The sequence below is a fragment of the Ovis aries genome, chromosome 25, assembly GCF_016772045.2.
Source record: "Ovis aries strain OAR_USU_Benz2616 breed Rambouillet chromosome 25, ARS-UI_Ramb_v3.0, whole genome shotgun sequence".
In the NCBI taxonomy this organism is placed as follows: Eukaryota; Metazoa; Chordata; class Mammalia; order Artiodactyla; family Bovidae; genus Ovis; species Ovis aries.
This window is the reverse complement of record NC_056078.1, coordinates 861,538-882,427: the sequence shown is the minus strand read 5'-3', so window position 1 is coordinate 882,427 and position 20,890 is coordinate 861,538. Positions and strand designations below refer to the sequence as shown.

General features: G+C 44.5%; 1 long non-coding RNA gene across 16 annotated transcripts in view; it reads right to left on the bottom strand.

Moving 5' to 3' along the window:
• LOC132658632 (uncharacterized) overlaps positions 1-20,890 on the bottom strand; it is a 56,667-nt gene that overhangs the window by 34,446 nt on the left and 1,331 nt on the right. The gene's annotated exons all lie outside the window — the stretch shown is intronic.

Genomic DNA, 20,890 nt, shown 5'->3' with positions numbered 1-20,890 from the left:
GAACTAGAATAGAGAGCTCTCAAACAAATCTTTTCACATAAATAAACCTTTGCACAAGGACGCCAAGACCATTCAATAAAGAAAAGACAGACTCCTCAACAAATTGTGCTGAGAAAACTGAATATCCTTATGCAAAAGAGTGAAGTTGTACTCTTATCTTACAACATATACAAAAAAAAAAAAAATCTACTCAAAATGGATCACAGACTTAATTGTAAGAGCTAAAACTATAACACCCTCAGAAGAAAACTGGAAAAAGCTTCATAACATTAGTTTTGGCAACAATTTATTTGCTATGCCACAGAAAGCACAGCAATAAAAGAAAACATACACAAATTGCGCTTAATCAAAATTTAGTTTTATACATTTCAAAGTACACTATCAACAGAGGGAAAAGGCAACCCACAGATTGGGAGAAAATACACGCAAACCATAGATCTGATAAGGGGTTAATATTCAGAATTATAAAGAATTCCTGCAACCTAACAACAACAATTGAAACAACCTGATTTAAAAATGGACAAAATTCTTAAATAGATATTTATCCAAAGAAGAAGTACAAACGCCAATAAGCACATGAAAAGATGCTCCACATCACTGACTGGTCAGTCAGTCAGTCAGTTCAGTTGCTCAGTCGTGTCCGACTCTTTGCAACCCCATGAATCGCAGCACGCCAGGCCTCCCTGTCCATCACCAACTCCTGGAGTTCACTCAGACTCACATCCATCGAGTCAGTGATGCCATCCAGCCATCTCATCCTCGGTTGTCCCCTTCTCCTCCTGCCCTCAATCCCTCCCAGCATCAGAGTCTCTTCCAATTAGTCAACTCTTCGCATGAGGTGGCCAAAGTACTGGAGTTTCAGCTCTAGCATCATTCCTTCCAAAGAAATCCCAGGGCTGATCTCCTTCAGAATGGACTGGTTGGATCTCCTTGCAGTCCAAGGGACTCTCAAGAGTCTTCCCCAACACCACAGTTCAAAAGCATCAATTCTTCAGTGCTCAGCTTTCTTCACAGTCCAACTCTCACATCCATACATGACTACTGGAAAACCATAGCCTTGACTAGATGGACCTTAGTCGGCAAAGTAATGTCTCTGCTTTTGAATATGCTATCTATGTTGGTCATAACTTTTCACTGACTGGTAGGGAAATACTAATCAAACCCCTATGTGATATCACTTCACACCCATTAGAAGTATTGGCAAAGATGTGGAGAAACTGGAATCCTTGTGTATTACTGTTTGGACTGTAAAATGGTGAAGCTGCTGTGTAGAAAATTAAACACAGAATCACCATATGATGAAGAAGTTCCAATTATAGGTATATACTCAAAAGAACTGGAAGCAGGGACCTGAACACTCATGTTCACAGCAGCATTATTCACAACAGCCAAAAGATGATAACAACCCACATGTCTATCGATAGGTCAACGGATGAACAAAACGTGGTATACAAAGCATGGGGCATTATTAAGCTTTCAAAAGGAAGGAAATTCTAATGCTACGAAACTGATGAACTTTGAAGACATTATGCTAATTGGTATGTCAGTCACAGAAGGATAAATACTCTATAGAGCCACTTACATGAGGTACTTAGAATAGTCAAAATTCATACAGACAAACAGCAGAATGCTTGTTGCCAGAGTCTGGGGGAGGAAGGAGAGATGAATTACTGTTTAAGGTAAATGGAGTTTGAGTTTGGGAAGATAAAGATGTTCTGGAGGTGAGTAGTGGTGATGGTTGCACAGCAGTGTGAATGTACTAATGTCACTGAATTATACACTTAAAATGGTAAATTTTGGGTTATGAGTATTTACCAGGATAAAAAAATCATTTGCATTTTTATAAGTTAACATCAATATTTCCTTACACAATTAAAAAATGTCTAATCAATAATTAAGCAAGATACATATCACTAGAGCAGGGTTTCCCAACCTTGGTCCTACTGTATTTTGGGACAGATGATTAATTGTTGTGGGCACTGTCTTGTGCCTTGTAGGGTGTTTAGTAGCATCTCTGTCCTCTTCTCACTATCTGCCACTAGCACTTTTTCCCCTTTGTGACAACCAGGATTGTCCGCAGACATTGGCAAATGCCACATCCTTACTGATTGGGAACCACTAATAAGAGTTTTGGAAATTTTGACTTGATCTCAGACTGAGAGCTGTCCAAGCAGCTTTAACTTGTAAGTCTAAAGCTATAAATTTATTTCTTGAGGTATCGATTGTTAGACATTTCTGGTAAAATCTTTTCTACCAACATCCTAAGACCGTCATTCCCTGTTGTAATCCAACTTCCAGAGTCTGTATTAATAGTTTAGAGAAGAGCAAGTTCATAGCTCAGAGAACTGATCTCCTTCATGGTGTGCATGAAATATTTATGTAATTGACTTGAGTTCCTAAATAGACAAACAAGACTGTTAACCCAAGTCTCCACTGTATTTCATGTGGTAGAGAAAAATTATCAGTATCCTCCTATATGCTGCTGCGTCACTTCAGTCGTGTCTGACTCTGCGCGACCCCATAGACGGCAGCCCACCAGGTTCCCCCGGCCCTGGGACTCTCCAGGGAAGACCTGGAGTGGGTTGCCATTTCCTTCTCCAATGCAGGAAAGTGAAAAGCGAAAGTGAAGTCGCTTAGTTGTGTCTGACTTTAGCGACCCCATGGACTGCAGCCCACCAGGCCCCTCTGTCTATGGGATTTTCCAGGCAAGAGTACTGGAGTGGGTTGCCATTGCCTTCTCTGCCCCCTACATGGTTAGACCATAAAGCCAGACTCCTAATCATTGCTACAAGGAATACAATATTAGCCACGTCCAAATCAGAGCCAAAAGCAAGCTTGTCTAAAGACCTCAAACAGAACCAAAACCATGGGGCAGGGATAGAGGGCAGAGAAGCAGAGAGTCAAAAAACGATTCCTATTACCACTTGGGATTCACTCTAGGAATGAACAAAATATGTTCCTGGGCTTACCTGGCCTCGGGGGTGCACTTTTTTGGGGCAGTGATGTGCTGAAAGTTGAATCTACTTGGACGTCACTGTCAAGGTATATCCCATGGGCTGAATGGTGCCCCTCCAAATGCATTTGTTGAAGCCCCAGCCCTCAATATGACTGCGTTGAGAGATGGGGCCTGTGAGGAAATCAATTTGGGATGCCATCAGGTCTACCTCTGGTGCGTCTCTGTCCTGCCTCAGTGGTAGAATGAGCGGGCTGATGGGAAAGAGTAAGGTGTCTGTGTCAGCAAGGGACAGACCACGTCAGACAAGGAAAGAAAAACTTTGCTGGAAACTCTGTCTCCACCCCCATCTAAAGCAGGGAGGGACACCTCTAGTGAAAAAAAGCCAGGGCTGTGGATGCTGCTTTTTTCTGTCTTACAGATGGGAGCTAGCAGTTCCAAGAACTACTCCTTTAAAAAGTATTTTTATAAAAACTGGGACAAGTTTGATCCCCAGAGTTTAAAAAAGACATGCCTGATCTTCTTCTCTGATACTGAATAGCCACAGTATCCTTTGGAAGAAGGGGAACGCTGGCCGGTTGAAGCGTATCTTGATTATAATATTGTTTTACAATTAGACTGGTTCTTTAGAAAACAAGGGAAATTGGTAGAAGTGCCATATGTATTGCTCTTTTTCTCTCCATGAGACATGTCAGACTTGTGCAGATTTGGGTGTGAATCTGTCACCCACCTCCTATCCTCTTACTTTGCCCCTATATCTGGGGCTTCCAATTGAACAGACTGAGAACTGGGGCATCCTTCCAGGAGGGGTTGCCTCAGACTCAGTAGAAATTCAAACAGTCCCAACTGTGGTCTAGGATCTAAAAAATACATAGAAGCCTTTATGGGACTAACTTTACTTTATGACTTTACTTGGAGAGATGTAACATATGTCTTGGGACAGACACTGACTCCTGATTCAAGAGCTCAAGTTTTCGGGGAAGCTACTACTTTTGGAGATGGCTTGAATGTGAGACAAGTGGGAAAAGAGAACACAAGATAGCCCTCCTCCCGACTGGGAGCCGAGCATTTCCCATAGCAGAGCTAGACTGGGACTATAACATGGCTAAACGAAGATGGGATCAGAGCCTTCTTTGTCATATGTATTCTTGAAGGACTCAAGCGAGCACATGCTAAGACTTTAAACTATGCTAAGTTGGCTGACATAGAACTGGGAGAAAAGGAAACTCCTAACATAGACTATGGGAGGCTCTCTGCAAGTTTACTGACATTGATCCCAAACGTACAGAGGGAGGAATGATCTTAAAAGAGATTTCTCATTCAGTCGGCTCAGGATATCCACTGTAAAGTACTAAAATAGGCATTCGGACCAAATCAGTCTTTAGATGAACTGCTGCAGACAGTTTACTATGGTAGGGAGGATGAGGAGGAGAAAAGGCAGAAAAAGCCCAGGAAAGACTGAAGCTCTGACAATGGCTTTCAGATCCATTCTAAAACAGCCTGAAGAATGCCCAGAAGAACCCAGGCGAAAAGGGACAGGCTTGTTATTACTATGGAAAGGAGGGGCATCTCAAGTGAGGCTGCCCTCAGGCATCTAAGCTGCTCCAGCTCCCTATCCGGTCTGGAAAGGACCACACTGGAGGAGAGACTTCCTGAGAGGCGTAGGCCTCAGGGCTTGGACTCTCAGGACAATCAGGACTGAAGGTGCCTGGAGGTCCCCATATGAACCCCTGCCCTAATAACACCCAAGGACCCCGGGTGTTAATAACTGTGTGTGTGTGTGTGGGGGGTGGGGGGTGGCAGTCAATTGATTTTCTTTTGGACTCTGGGGCAACTTTCTCTGTGCTCACTGAAGGCCCTGGCCTGCATGCTTCCTGATCCACTATCGGGACTGTCTGGATGAGCCAAATGCTATTATTCCAGTCATCCTTTAAGCTGCAACTGGGACTCTACGCTGTGGCTCATGAGTTTCTGATCATGTTGGAGTCTCCCTCACGCCTTCTGGGGAGGGATATACTGAGCAACGTCCAGGCTTCTGGTTTCATGAATATGGAGCCTGCTTTTTCTCTCCCATTATTGGAACAAAATGTAAATCCTAAAGTGTGGACTGATGGAAAAACTGTGGGTCGAGCACAAAATACTGTTCCTATCCTTGTCAAGCTCAAGGACCCTCATCTATTTCCATATCAAAAGCAGTATCCACTGAAACCTGAGGTTAAGGAAGGGTTAAAACCCATCATTGAAAATTTAAAGGAACAAAGACTATTAATTCCCTATAACAGTCCATGTAACATTTTGAGTGTAAGAAAAGTCAAATGATAAATGGAGACTAGTTCAAGATTTATGAATAATAAATGAGGCTGTGATTTCTTTACACCCCACGGTGCCTAATCCTTATACTTTATTGTCTGACTTTAACTTGGATTATACATGATCTTTGAAGAAGGCAATGGCAACGCACTCCAGTACTCTTGCCTGGAAAATCCCATGGGCGGAGGAGTGTGGTGGGCTGCAGTCCATGGGGTCACTAAGAGCTGGACACGACTGAGCTACTTCACTCTGCTTTTCACTTTCATGCATTGGAGAAGGAAATGGAAACCCACTCCAGTGTTCTTGCCTGGAGAATCCCAGGGACGGGGAAGCCTGGTGGGCTGCCATCTATGGGATTGCACAGAGTTGGACACAACTGAAGCGACTTAGCAGCAGCAGCAGCAGCAGCAGCAGCAGCAGCAGCAGCAGCATACATTATCTTGATTTAATGACTATTTTACTGCACATAAATAGGTAAATGGGTCTAGAACGGGTGGTTTTCTCCCTGATGTTTATCAAATATGGAATGAGGTCATATGGCTAACTCCTGAAAAGAGATACCTACTATCTAACACCTCCATATGCTGGGAACCAAAAGAGCCATCCCCAGAAGTTAGCTGACAACTTAATTATAACGACTAGAAACAATTGGGATTTTTGCCCCAAGAAACAAGCAGTGTAACCATTCCTATGTGTTCCAAGCCCAGTTCAAGTCCTCCTTTTGCCTGGCCAGGCACTGATTGGGACCAGATCCCTCAGTCACGCTGGCTTGCTCCTGACAGGACCCACTGGATGTGTGGCTCTTACCTATGGGCGTGGCCTCCCCCTGGCTGGACAGGGAGATGCACCCTAGGTCTCGATTTTATTCATGACTTCATGGTTTCAGAGTTTCCAGAGAAGCCTGCTAATCTGCCACACTTTAAAACTCACTGGACAAGGTCTATATTTCACTGGTATGATTATCTGGCTGCAATATTCATTCCCTCTGGGAACTACTGATATTATGCTATGAGTTGATGCTCTGATTAACTTTACTCAACAGACTTTACAAGATTCTCAAAAAATCAATTTCAGCCCTTAATGCTGAACAAATACAAATTAGATAGGTGGTTTTACAAAACAGATTGGACTTAGATATTCTAATGGCTTCACAAGGAGGAACTTGTGCCATTATTCATACCCAATGTTGTACATATATACCAGATATGAGCACTAATGTTACTCACTTCACTAAGCACATGAACAAGATGATTCAGGCTATGGATACTCCTGAAGCCTCAGTCACCTCATTTTGGGAAACATTAACTAGCTCCCCATGGTGGATAACTATCTTAATAATAATTCTAATTTTTCTGTTTTTATTGTTTGCTCCCTGCCTCTGTAATTGTGTAACTGGGTTTGTTTCTAATCATCCGAAAGCTTTTCAGTTAAAGTGGTTGTCCAAGCTCCTGTGAGTGCCACAGCCTCTCCAACTATTACCTGGGGGCCCTGGATCAGAGACTCAGTGTGAGGGTTAGGGGAATATGCTGCCTCAACAATTTAGGGACCATGCCCCATCCCAGCAGGAAGCAGTTATGGAGTGAAAACACCACCCCTTTTCCTGTGCAACATAATTCTCCTCAAAGAAAAAGGGGGGAATGAGAGTCAGTTCTTAGGTTGATAGGAAGTCCGGGACCCCCAAGGATGAGAAAGGGGTCTGGGGTTCTCAGAGAGGTGAAAAGGATAAACCAGAGCTAATGACTACACAGCAAAACAGCTCATCTTGCTCAAGGATGTTTTCTTCCTTAAACTCTGTACCGATGATTATATAACAATGTATCCTGCTCAAGGACATGTTTCTCCTTCTTAAGAAACTTCTGACTAATCCTGTCATCCGAAAGTATACGTCTGGTTCAGTTCAGTTCAGTTGCAGAGTCGTCTCCGACTCTTTGCGACCCCATGGACTGCAGCACGCCAGGCCTCCCTGTCCATCACCAACTCCCAGAGTTGACTCAAACTCATGCCCATTGGGTTGGTGATGCCATCCAACCGTCTCATCCTCTGTCGTCCCCTTCTCCTCCCACCTTCAATCTTTCCCAGCATCAGGGTCTTTTCAAATGAGTCAGTTCTTCACATCAGGTGGCCAAAGTATTGGAGTTTCAGCTTCAACATCAGTCTTTCCAATGAACACCCAGGACTGATCTCCTTTAGGATGGACTGGTTGGACCTCCTTGTAGTCCAAGAGACTCTCAAGAGTCTTCTCCAACACCACAGTTCAATAGCATCAATTCTTTAGCTTTCTTTATAGTCCAACTCTCGCATCCATACATGACTACTGGAAAACCGTAGCCTTGACTAGATGGACCTTTGTTGGCAAGGTAATGTCTCTGCTTTTCAATATGCTGTCTAGGTTGGTCATAACTTTCCTTCCAAGGAGTAAGCGTCTTTTAATTTCATGGCTACAATCACCATCTGCATTGATTTTGGAGCCCCCCAAAATAAAGTCTAACACTGTTTCCAGTGTTTCTCCATCTATTTGCCATGAAGTGATGGGACTGGATGCCATGATCTTAGTTTTCTGAATGTTGAGCTTTAAGCAAAAGCTCTTGAGTGATCAAGCCTGGTCCCTGGTCATCCCAAAGCTAAATCTTTTTCTTCAGAGATCACAAATCTGACATCATTTACCAAAGTGTTTAATTTTTACCTTCTACTTGTGGTTTGTTATACTCATCCACAATTCAAAAATTATACAGAAACACACACACACGGGACTTCCCAAGTGGCTCAGTGGTAAAGAATCTGCCCGCCAATGCAGGAGACATAGGAGTGCAGGTTTGATTTCTGGGTCAGGAAGATCCCTTGGAGAAGAAAATGGCAACCCACTCCAGTTTCCTTGCCTGGAAAATCCCATGAACAGAGGAGCTTTGTGGGTTATATACCATTGGGTCACAAAGAATTGGACATGACTGAGCAACTGAGCATACACACACACACACACAAATACACACAAATACACACAAACACACATATACACACATATATAGGGCTTCCTTAGTGGCTCAGTGGTAGAGAATCCACCTGTCAATGCAGGAGATGTGGGTTCAATCCCTGAATCGGAAAGATACTCTTGAGAAGGAAATGGCAACTCACTCCAGTATTCTTGCCTGGAAATCTCATGGACAGAGAAGCCTGTTGGGCTACAGTCCACAGGGTTGCAAAAGAATCAGACAGAACTTAGCAACTAAACAACAATCATACATACATACACATATATATACACATTTAAGATTTTTGCATCGTTTTAATGTGCATTCCTCACTTTAGTTTTTGCTATTGATATATTACTTGCTGTTTATATTTATTTCAGACTATAGAAATGATGCTAGACAAAAAGAAAATTCAAGTTCAAAATGGGTCATGAACCAATGGAGACAACTTGCAACATCAACAGAGCATTTGGCCCATAAACTCTAGTGAATGCACACTGCACGGGTGGTTCGGGAAGTTTCGCAAAGGAGACGAGCGCCTTAAAGATGAGGAGCACAGCGACTGGCCAGCAAGAATGGACCCTGACCAATGGAGAGCAGTTGTCGAAGCTGGTCTTCTTACACCTACACAAGAAGGTGCCCAAGAACTCAACGTTGGCCATTCTATGGATATTTGGCATTTGAAAAAAAGGTGAAAAAACTTGAGCTGACTGATAAAAGAAATCATCGTTTGGATGTGCTGTCTTCTCTTATTCTATGGGACAACAAACCATTTTTTGATCAATTTGTGACATGGGACAAAAAGTGGAATTTATACAACAACTGGCTCAGTGGTCAGACTGAGAAGAAGCTCCAAAGCACTTTCTACAGCCAAAATTGCAGCAAAAAGAGGTCGTGGTCACTGTTTGGCGGCCTGCTGCCCGTCTGATCCACTATAGCCTTCTGAATTCTGGCAAAACCATTACATCTGAGAAGCATGCTCAGCAGATCGGTGAGACACACTGAAAGCTGCAGAGCTTGCAGCCAGCATTAGTCGACAGAATGGGCCCAGTTCTTCTCCATGACACTGTCTGACCACATGTCGCACAACCAATCCTGCAAAAGTTGAATGAATTGGTTACGAAGTTTTGCCCCATAGCCATATTCACCTGACCGTTTGCCAACTGACTGACTACCATTTCTTCAAGCATCTTGACAACTTTTTTTTTTAGTGATAAAGAATGTTCATTTTACTAAAAATATAATCCAGCAAAGATAGCAAAGACAATCACAGTCACTTGTCCACTTTGGTCACACAGGGGAAGTGGCAGGGTTGGTATCAAAACCCTGTCCTCCTCTGCCATATCTATAATAACCTTTATTTTTGTCAGAAATAGAAAGTTGTAGTATCACTCGTTGGGGAGACAGGGCCATCAGGGAGGTTAACTTCTTGTCACCTTTGCTCAAGTAAGCACTGTGGGTCCTGTTTCCCAATTGTTGTTTCCGTGCTCACCATCCCTTTTCCTGGCCCATCCCCATTCCTACATTTAATCACACACATCTCAGTGAGATTGCTAGGGGTTTATTAAAAATGCAGTTGACTGCTTAGAACTCCCTCTTCAAACTTTCTTTTCTACACTCTTCCTCTCACTGCATCCCTTTAGGACAGGGCAGTAGGCCATCAGGGAAGAGAAATAAGGGGAGAGTGAAAAGGAGCAATGCTTTCCCCAGTCTTTAGAAACAACCAGCGAGTCCTCCTGGCTCCAGCTAAGACTCTGGTAGGAGGGTGAGATTCAGAGTCAGCTCTTATCTTCAAAGTCCTCCATGCCTCCATTCTGGGGGGCTTTGGTCTTCCTTTTTAATTTGGGCTGTGTTTCCCTAGTCCATTTCCATGGCTGCTTTCTCCTTCTGGGCAAGCCTGATCTGCTGGAGTTTTCTGCGCTTCTTCCCAGAGTCGTGCTGGCACTGGATGCCCAGCTCTTGAGGTGGCACCGCATAAACAGCCTTCACAGCTCTGACCACCCAGTGCTTCAGTCACTGATCCTCGTTCTAAATCTGCTGTCATTTGAACAGCTTCTTCTTCAGCTCAGGTCGTGGCTGGTCGATCTTTCTGCCTGGAGCACCCATGGGTGCACAGAGAAAATGCTTCCACAACCAGCAGGAGGCAGAAAATGCTTTCCAAGAGTTTGTCAAATCTTAAAGCATGGATTTTTATGCCACAGGGATAAACAAACTTACTTCTCATAGGCAAGACGTGCTGATGTTAATGGTTCCTATTTTGGTTAATAAAAATGTGTTTGAGCCTAGTTATAATGATTTAAAATTCATGGGGCCAAAACTGCAATTACTTTTGTACCAACCTAACACAATGTAGTGTTAGTTTTAAGTGTACAGCAAAGCGATTCATATATAAACATCTGAATGCAGAATTCCAAAGAGTAGCAAGAGATAAGAAAGCCTTCTTCAGTGATCAGTGCAAAGAAATAGAGGGAAAGAACAGAATGGGAAAGACTAGAGATCTCTTCAAGAAAATTAGAGATACCAAGGGAACATTTCATGCAAAGATGGGCTCAATAAAGGACAGAAACGGTCTGGACCTAACAGAAGCAGAAGATACTACGAAGAGGTGGTAAGAATACACGGAAGAACTGTACAAAAGAGATCTTCACGACCCGGATAATCACAATGGTGTGTTCACTCATCTAGAGCCAGACATCCTGGAATGTGAAGTCAAGTGGGCCTTAGAAAGCATCACTATGAACAAAGCTACTGGAAGTGATGGCATTCCAGTTAAGCTCTTTCAAATCCTGAAAGATGATGCTGTGAAAGTGCTGCACTCAATAGGCCAGCAAATTTGGAAAACTCAGCAGTGGCCACAGGACTGGAAAAGGTCAGTTTTCATTCCAATCCCAAAGAAAGGCAATGCCAAAGAATGCTCAAACTACCACACAATTGCACTCATCTCACATGCTAGTAAAGTAATGCTCAAAATTCTCCAAGCCAGGCTTCAGCAATACATGAACTGTGAACTTCCTGATGTTCAAGCTGGTTTCAGAAAAGGCAGAGGAACCAGAGATCAAATTGCCAACATCCGCTGGATCATGGAAAAAGCAAGAGTTCCAGAAAAACATCTATTTCTGCTTTATTGACTATGCCAAAGCCTTTGACTGTGTGGATCACAATAAATCGTGGAAAATTTTGAGAGAGAGAGGAATACCAGACCACCTGACCTGCCTCTTGAGAAATCTGTATGCAGGTCAGGAAGCAACAGTTAAAGCTGGACATGGAACAACAGACTGGTTCCAAATAGGAAAAGGAGTACAGCAAGGCTGTATACTGTCACTCTGCTTATTTAACTTATATGTAGAGTACATCATGAGAAATGCTGGACTGGAAGAAACACAAGCTGGAATCAAGATTGCTGGGAGAAATATCAATAACCTCAGATATGCAGATGACACCACCCTTATGGCAGAAAGTGAAGAGGAACTAAAAGCCTCTTGATGAAAGTGAAAGAGGAGAGTGAAAGAGTTGGCTTAAAGCTCAACATTCAGAAAACGGAGATCATGGCATCCAGTCCCATCACTTCATGGCAAATAGATGGGGAAACAGTGGAAACAGTGTCAGACTTTATTTTTTCGAGCTCCAAAATCACTGTAGATGGTGATTGCAGCCATGAAATTAAAAGACACTTACTCCTTGGAAGAAAAGTTATGATCAACATCGATAGTATATTAAAAAACAGAGACATTACTTTGCCAACTAAGGTCCATCTAGTCAAGGCTATGGTTTTTCCTGTGGTCATGTATGGATGTGAGAGTTGGACTGTGAAGGAGGCTGAGCGCCGAAGAATTGATGCTTTTGAACTGTGGTGTTGGAGAAGACTCTTGAGAGTCCCCTGGACTTCAAGGAGATTGAACCAGTCCATTCCGAAGGAGATCAACCCTGGGATTTCTTTGGAAGAAATGATGCTAAAACTGAAACTCTAGTACTTGGCCACCTCATGCGAAGAGTTGACTCATTGGAAAAGACTTTGATGCTGGGAGGGATTGGGGGCAGGAGGAGAAGGGGACGACCGAGGATGAGATGGCTGGATGGCATCACTGACTCGATGGACGTGAATCTGAGTGAACTCCGGGAGTTGGTGATGGACAGGGAGGCCTGGTGTGCTGCAATTCATGGGGTTGCAAAGAGTCAGACATGACTGAGCGACTGAATTGAACTGATATACGTGTATAAGTGGATATATATATATATACACACACACATATACATTTATATTCAGGATTCAAGTGTATTTAGATACCGATTTCCAATTAAAGTATTTAATATCTCTTATGTATCTTATCAGAGAAGGCAATGGCAACCCACTCTAGTACTCTTGCCTGGAGAATCCTATAGACGGAAGAGCCTGGTAGGCTACAGTCCATGGGGTCTCGAAGGGTAATACACGACTTAGTGACTTCACTTTCATGCATTGGAGAAGGCACTGGCAACCCACTCCAGTATTCTTGCCTGGAGAATCTCAGGGATGGAGGAGCCTGGTGGGCTGCTGTCTGTGGGGGTTGCACAGAGTTGGACACGACTGACGTGACTTAGCAGCAGCAGCATGTATCTTATATACCAATATGACATCTGTGTAGCTTTATATTACATATTTCCTGAAAATCTCATTGAATTAAAAAGTTCACATTTTACATGAATTTTGGAGAATAACAATTTTCAAAAAAGAGTTTAAGTCAGCTTCTGAAATACATGTGCTACAAGAAGATCAAATCTGTAAGAGAGGAATTTAGAGCAAGGAAAAGAATACAGCCCTGGTATGTTAATGCCCAAAAGTGCACCATGAATTTGGCTCTATACTTTATAGCAGCTGAAGGAAAGCAAAGCAAAAAAAAAAAAAAAAAAAAAAAATCAGAATTTCCAGTGTTCAAGATGTAAAAAACTAGTTAGCTTGTCAATATAAGACTGAGATGAATTTCTGCCATGGGTTGTCACAGAGGATTATGCACAAAGTGAGGACCAGGTCACCTCCCTTTCCAGATCCAACAGTTCTGTCTGGCTGTTTCCTGTCCAGATGCAATTCAGTAAAAGCAGTTCTGTGAGGGGCCAGAGCAGTGCTCTTGAAGTACATGGTTTTCTACTAAATTGGCTAGAATGCAAGGGAAGAAAATAGACTTTGGAATCCTGGAGCCATGGAGACAGTGCATATTCATTAGGGAATCCTCCAGGACAGATATTTTCTTGCTCCCCAGTCTGGCAGAGTTAGAGACTCTGTTATCCGGGGAGAAAACTTGAAATGTAGGGAGTCTGTGCTGCTGAACTAAGAATGTCATCCTCTCATGAAAATTCTGAAGCCTCAGAGAAAGACAGATATCCTTACATGCATAGTGATGGGCTGATGCAATACAGGCAGTCTGGCCAAGAATGTCTTCAGAAATTTACACAGTTAGGTGGCCCTGGGCTCAGCATCCCCCCACACAGAGCAAGACAGTTGGAATTTGAGTCTGGGCTCACTCTCAAAACAGGCGTTCCCAATGCTGTCAGAAGAGCTGCACATAGAATTCCATGTTCTGACAAATTGCCATGGTAATCACACAGTTTTTCTGGATTTGATGGCTTATTATCAAGTAGTCAAGGTAATTAGGGATATTTTTGCTTCTCTGTTAGATGGAACCAAGAGTGGGAACAGCAAGGAATGGGAGACAGGCACAGCTGGAAGTGGAAGGGTAGAGAGGGGGAGGGTTGGGGGGAGATATGGGGGACTGTTCCAGAAAGGCCCTAAAAGATAAGAGGCAGCAAGGGGTAGGAGGAACAGTAGAGGAGGAGGGTTGCTATGGGTGGAATGTCCTTGTCCCACTAGTTCATATGTTGAAACCTACCTCTCCCCACCAAGGAGATGATTCTAAGAAGTGAGTAAGGTCTTTGGAGGACCATTCAATCCTGAGGGTGGAGCCCCCATGAATGGGATTCTGCTATTATAAGAGATACTGGAGAGCTCCCTCACCCCTTTTCTCACCATATGAGGACACAGTCTGTGAGGGACGAACTAGATTCTCCCCAGAACTTGTCCATTCTGGCAGCTTGACCAGGGCTGTCAGAAATAAAGGTCTGTTGTTGATAGGCTGCCCAGTGTGTGATGCTTTGTTATAGTGGCCTGATCAGACTGAGACGCGTCTTCACCTGAGAGCCGTCCCAGGGCTGAGTAGCCTATCAGGCCACAGCTCAACTGGTGGCCCAGGTCAGGGTCTGCAGTCAGTGGGTCCTGGCACAGAACCTCTCTTTTCCTCTTCTCGGGAAGTGAACAACTCCAGAAGCCCCAGAGATAAGGAGGAGTCTGGGCAACCTCACTGCTGCATAGACAGCCGGTTTTGCACACAGGTTGAGGTTTGCGGTTTGGGAATCCTCTTCTCAAGAACAGGCTCCAGGCTATCAACTTGGGGGTATTTCCCCAGGCTTCTTGGCAGGAACTCAAGCTAAATATTTTGTTGTTTTCAATGCGTATTCTTGACTTTTTCTGTTGCTGGTACGACGTTCAGACATAAGGTTATGACCACCAGGACTGATCCAGTGAAACAAATGTTTCACCCAGATCTTATCCACAAAAAAGGAACTGTTCATATATATTTTTCTATATTGTAGTCCCTGACTACCTCCATTGTAGACAAGGAGAGAAAAAGGGCAGTTAAACAGTACTGAGCTGTATTTGATGATTTTTTAAAAATGTGATTTTTCTCTGCCCACATTTAGCAGCCTGGACCAGCTTGTGGCTCTGACGGCCCCATCCCATCCCAGGCCATAGGAGTGGCTTCCCTCGGCAGTCATCACGGGGTGGGGCTGAGGGCGCAGTAACACAGCCGGGCCCACTGTTGCAGCAGACCCTTCGTTTAGATCGGGTCCTTGTTCTCTGCGAGGCCATGAAGGGCGCTTGATGCTTGTGAGTTGTACTTCCCATCCCTGACCAATGTGATAAGGCGGGATGAACTCAAGAGACACTGTCTGATGGACAAGATCACCCTAGCCTAGCATGTGGGCACCCAGGCTCTAGAATGACCCTGACATTTTGACTCTATGACTGGGAGAATGAAAATGCCATTAACGAAATGGGGAACAGAGACAAAGGGATTGGTGGGGAGAGTAAGATGGGAAATATGAACACTGAATATGAGCTTCTGGCAAGCTGTGCACCAAGGGGGAATGTCCAGTGAGCTGCACAGTGGTCTGGCTCGGGGGCTGGGGGTCACAGAGGTATTGATGCCACAGTATACATAGTGATCACTGCTCTGCACAAGCGGTCCCTTGTGCAGAGATGGTAGGTGGGGAGAGGTGCAGAAAGAATGAGGAATACTTAATTTAAAAAAGAGGAGGAAGAGGAGGGCTTCTCTGGTGGCTCAATGGTAAAGAATCTGCCTGCCAAATGCGAGACGCAAGTTTGATCCCTGGTCTGGGAAGATCCCACGTGCCATACCCACGTACCACAACTATTGAGCCTGTGCTCAGGAGCTGGGGAGTCACATCTGCTGAAGCTTGTGTGCCCTAGAGCCCATGCTCTGCAACAACAGAGGCCACCACAATGAGAAGCCTGCGTGCCACAACTAGAGAGAAGCCCCACTCTCTGCAGCTAGAGAGAAGCCAGCGCCGCAACAAAGCTCAGCACACCTATAAATAAATCAGTAGATACATTTAAGAAAACAAACAGAGGAGGAGGAATAGGAAGCTGCCAAAGAAACCAGATACCAGTCAGCAAGGAGGAAGGAATTAGGACAGTCCAGTGCATCAGGGTGCTCGCTCAGAGAAATCAACACTGCTAATTTTAGGAGAAAAGACATATATCAATATTTAAACACTGCTTGGGTGGCTTCCAGAATCTCTGGAACAGGTTTGGGGCTCTGAGAGGAAGAACACCAGTGGAGACCAATGGAGCTTGCATCCCTGACCCCATTGGCTCTGGACAAAGGCATTTCTGCAAGTGCTGGGGCCACTGCTGCTCCAGGAACTTGGCTCTGAAACTGGCATTTCAGCCAAAGAGAAACCTTCTTGGTCCTTCCTTCTCAGCACCATCAGACCCTGATTACAAGCCTGGGGGCAGGAATATCTGATTAGCAGAGTTTACAGCTCAGTTGGTAAAGAATCCACCTGCAACGCATGAGACCTGGGTTCAATTCCTGGGTTAAGAAGATCTGCTGGAGAAGGGATAGGCTACCTCTCCAGTATTCTTGGGCTTCCCCTGTGGCTCAGCTGGTAAAGAACCCACCTGCAGTGCAGGAGACCTGGGTTCGCTCCCTGGGTTGGGAAGAGCCCCTGAAGAAGGGATAAGGCTACCCACTCCAGTAGTCTGGCCTGGAGAATCCCATGGCTGTACAGTCCATGAGGCCACAAAGAGTCGGACACGACTGAGAGACTTTCCCTTTCAGGTCACAGGCCTCCATTCTAGCTGCAAAGGCTGCTATGGAGAATATCCAGCATCTGTAGCGTCCACGGGTCTCCCAAGTGGCACTTACGGTAAAGAATCTGCCTGCTGATGCAGGAGACATAAGAGATGGGTTCTGTCCCTAGATTGGGAAGATCCCCTGGAGGAGGGTATGGAGCACCAGGTGGGAGGGGTCAGGAAAGGCAGGAGGCGCATTCCTGGAAAGAACACCTGGGGGAAGGAAGGGTGAATCGGGGGCGCTCTTGAAAGATGGTCTCTCTTAGCTCAGAAGGACACAGACATTGACAGACGGGATGGCACTCTGAGGGGAGGGAGTGGCAGTGCCTGGGGCCTCAGGATGCAGGACTCTGGAAGCAGGGAGCCAGGAAGTCCAGCCCAGCTTCCCTGAAGGAGGCCAGCCTGCGGGGCTTGCCACTCTGTGAGGCCGCCAGATGAAGTCACTAGCAGGTTTTCAGACATGGAACCTGTGCATTCGGGTAGCAAATCTCGATTATCTTTCTGTGATCTTTCAGGAGTCTAGCATTGACCTTCCTTTCTATCAGCTCCCGCTCTCTCTTGTAGAGGGATCCACCCAGGGCTGCCTTATGGGGACCCTTATGGGGACCCTGCTGTCCAGTCTCTGATATCCCTTTGGTGTCTCTTTTCTACTGTTTGTTCTGGGAGCTCCACAGGCCAGCCCTAAAGTCTCCCTCTTGCTTCAGAAACCAGTTGCAGGTCCGTATTTGCCACAGTTGTAGCTTATATTCTCTGCTTGTTGGTCCTGATTCTATTTATAAAACAAAACAACACTGTCTTCTACACAGGCAGTCCTTCAGTGCTCTAGGAACAGAGGATTCTCTGCAGGAAAGGTTTACTGCCCTGATAAAGAAATACAACTTTGTGGCTACTGCTTATGATTGTATTCAACGTCTTAACAGTTGCACCTAGGTCAACTAGAACCCAGAAGGTTCTCCCCACACATGCTGTCAAATTAGATCTTTCTCATCCTGCTTTTTTTTTTTTTTTTTTTAACACAAAGACGAATATATGGATGAACATATGTTGTTTTGTCTGCCTACTGCTCCTTCCTCTGGGGAGCCAGTCCTTCCTTGTTCCCCGTGGGTCTCCTGGGGCTGTCAATTTCAGCCTCCCACCCTATCCCCATTCACAGGGTTGGAAACATGACCCATTCCTGGCCAATCATGTCACCTCCTACCCCTGATGACAGCCAGAATCTTTCCCTATAACTGGAATACTAAGAAGTTGTCTGTTGCTGGTGGTCCTCAGCTAAGACAACATAAGCTTGGAGTATAAGCTGCACTTTCTCCAGCTGTGAAGAGGAAGTCCATTGTAGTGGGAGAAAAGGCTAGCCCCCAGAGGAAAGCTCAGAGACCAAGAGAGAGAAGCAGAGTCCCAATGATATTCACTGGATTCCTGGGTCTAGGTTTGCAAGAGCCAATCAATACCCTTTTTTGTTTAAGCTAGTTGAATCAGGTTTTTGTCACTTCCAAGTGGTAAGCCCTGAATAATAATACATTAAAAAATAGAATGAATGGCATGCACCTATCTGCACAATAGAGAAACGTAAAACAAAAAAATCATTCCTAACCCTATTCTTCGGTTATACAGAAAATGGTGTCATATCTCATATACTGTGTGTGTGTGGTTGTGTGACTGTAAAATACCGCCACAAATTCCTCCATCCAGTATGCACACCCCTCTGCAGTGTAAGTTTGCCTCTACTCCTCTCAGGGAGAGGTAGCGTTTCTTGCTCTCTGAATGTGGGCTAGCCTTGGGACTTATTTGAGCATTAGCTTGCAGCAGAGAGATGTATAAGACCTTCAGAGGCCTTCCAACTTCCGCTATTAACTTCTTAGAATAAAGGGCCCGGTGAAGAAGCTAGGCTAACCTCCTGGGGGACAAGAATACAGGGAGGATATCAAGACAGCCCAGCCCACAGCCGGCTCCAGTGTCAGGCATGTGAGTAAAGCCATGTTGAACCTTCCAGACCAGTTCTCCCTCCCGCTGAATGCAACTGTTTGAGTCTAAACCAGCAGAGTGAAACCAGCTTCGGAATGGCCTAGCTAACCCATAGAACTGTGAGAAGTAATACATCTTTGTTTTAAACCACAAGTTTTACGGTACTTAATTATGCAACCAAAGCTAACCAAAACAGATTGTGTTCTGAATTTTTAATGTAACTGCACATCGTCATTCCCCCCGCATTACTAATATATTTATTAAGGTTCTTTTGTTTGCAGCCACGGGAAACCAGTTTAAAGAGAAATGCATTAGCAGGTTCCTGGGATATTTCAACCTATATAAGGTAAAGTTGAGGGGAGAAATCAGGGCCACCATGCCGGTGTCAACAGCGGAGGTCACAAGCGTTTTTCCAGAAAACTGCCATTAACAATTAGTGTTAATGACTTCTGGACAACTACCTTCAAGTTCTCAGAACAGGTTGACTCATCCTGCTTGGGCAGCATCTACCTATGGATCTTTTGGTTATGATGCAGGGTGGCACAGGACATGGAGGCAGGAGGGAAAACAGACGCAAGTTGGTGGAAATCCAGTATGGAAGCCAGAATCTAGGCCTGCTTTTTAACTGCTAATGTTTTGACTTCCCCCAACTTCTTTGCGAGGAGAGATAAGAAAGCCTTCCCAGCGATCAATGCAAAGAAATCGAGGAAAACAACAGAATGGGAAAGACTAGAGATCTCTTCAAGAAAATTAGAGATACCAAGGGAAGATTTCATGCAAAGATGGGCTCAATAAAGGACAGAAATGGTATGGACCTAACAGAAGCAGAAGATATTAAGAAGAGGTGGCAAGAAGACACAGAAGAACTGTACAAAAAAGAGCTTCACCACCCAGATAATCATGATGGTGTGATCACTCACCTAGAGCCAGACATCCTGGAATGTGAAATCAAGTGGGCCTTAGAAAGCATCACTACGAACAAAGCTTGTGGAGGTGATGGAATTCCAGTAGAGCTATTTCAAATCCTGAAAGATGATGCTGTGAAAGTGCTGCACTCAATATGCCAGCAAATTTGGAACTCAGCAGTGGCCACAGGACTGGAAAAGGTCAGTTTTCATTCCAATCCCAAAGAAAGGCAATACCAAAGAATGCTCAAACTACCGCACAGTTGTACTCATCTCACATGCTAGTAAAGTCATGTCAAAATTCTCCAAGCCAGGCTTCAGCAATACGTTAACTGTGAACTTCCAGATGTTCAAGCTAGTTTTCGAAAAGGCAGAGGAACCAGAGATCAAATTGCCAATATCTGCTGGATCATGAAAAAAGCAAGAGAGTTCCAGAAAAACATCTATTTCTGCTTTATTGACTATGCCAAAGCTTTCGACTGTGTGTATCACAATAAACTGTGGAAAATTCTGAAAGAGGTGGGAATACCAGACCACCTAACCTGCCTCTTGAGAAATCTGTATGCAGATCAGGAAGCAACAGTTAGAACTGGACATGGAACAACAGACTGGTTCCAAATAGGAAAAGGAGTATGTCAAGGCTGTATATTGTCACCCTGCTTATTTAACTTATATACAGAGTACATCGTGAGAAACGCTGGACTGGAAGAAGCACAAGCTGGAATCAAGATTGCTGGGAGAAATATCAATAACCTCAGATATGCAGATGACACCACCCTTATGGCAGAAAGTGAAGAGGAACTAAAAAGCCTCTTGATGAAAGTGAAAGAGGAGAGTGAAAAAGTTGGCTTAAATCTCAACATTCAGAAAACTAAGATCATGGAGTCTGGTCCCATCACTTCACGGCAGATAGATGGGGAAACAGTGGAAACAGTGTCAGACTTTATTTTCTGGGGCTCCAAAATCATTGCAGATGGTGAACCATGAAATTAAAAGACGCTTACTCCTTGGAAGGAAAGCTATGACCGACCTAGATAGCATATTGAAAAGCAGAGATATTACTTTGCCAACAAAGGTCCGTCTAGTCAAGGCTATGGTTTTTCCAGTAGTCATGTATGGATGCGAGAGCTGGACTGCGAAGAAAACTGAGTGCCGAAGAATTAGACTCTTGAGAGTCCCTTGGACTGCAAGGAGATCCAACCAGTCCATCCTATAGGAGATCAGTCCTGGGTGTTCATTGGAAGGACTGATGCTGAAGCTGAAACTCTAACACTTTGGCCATCTCATGCGAAGAGTTGACTCACTGGAGAAGACCCTGATGCTAGGAGGGATTGGGGGCAGGAGGAGAAGGGGACAACTGAGGATGAGATGGCTGGATGGCATCACC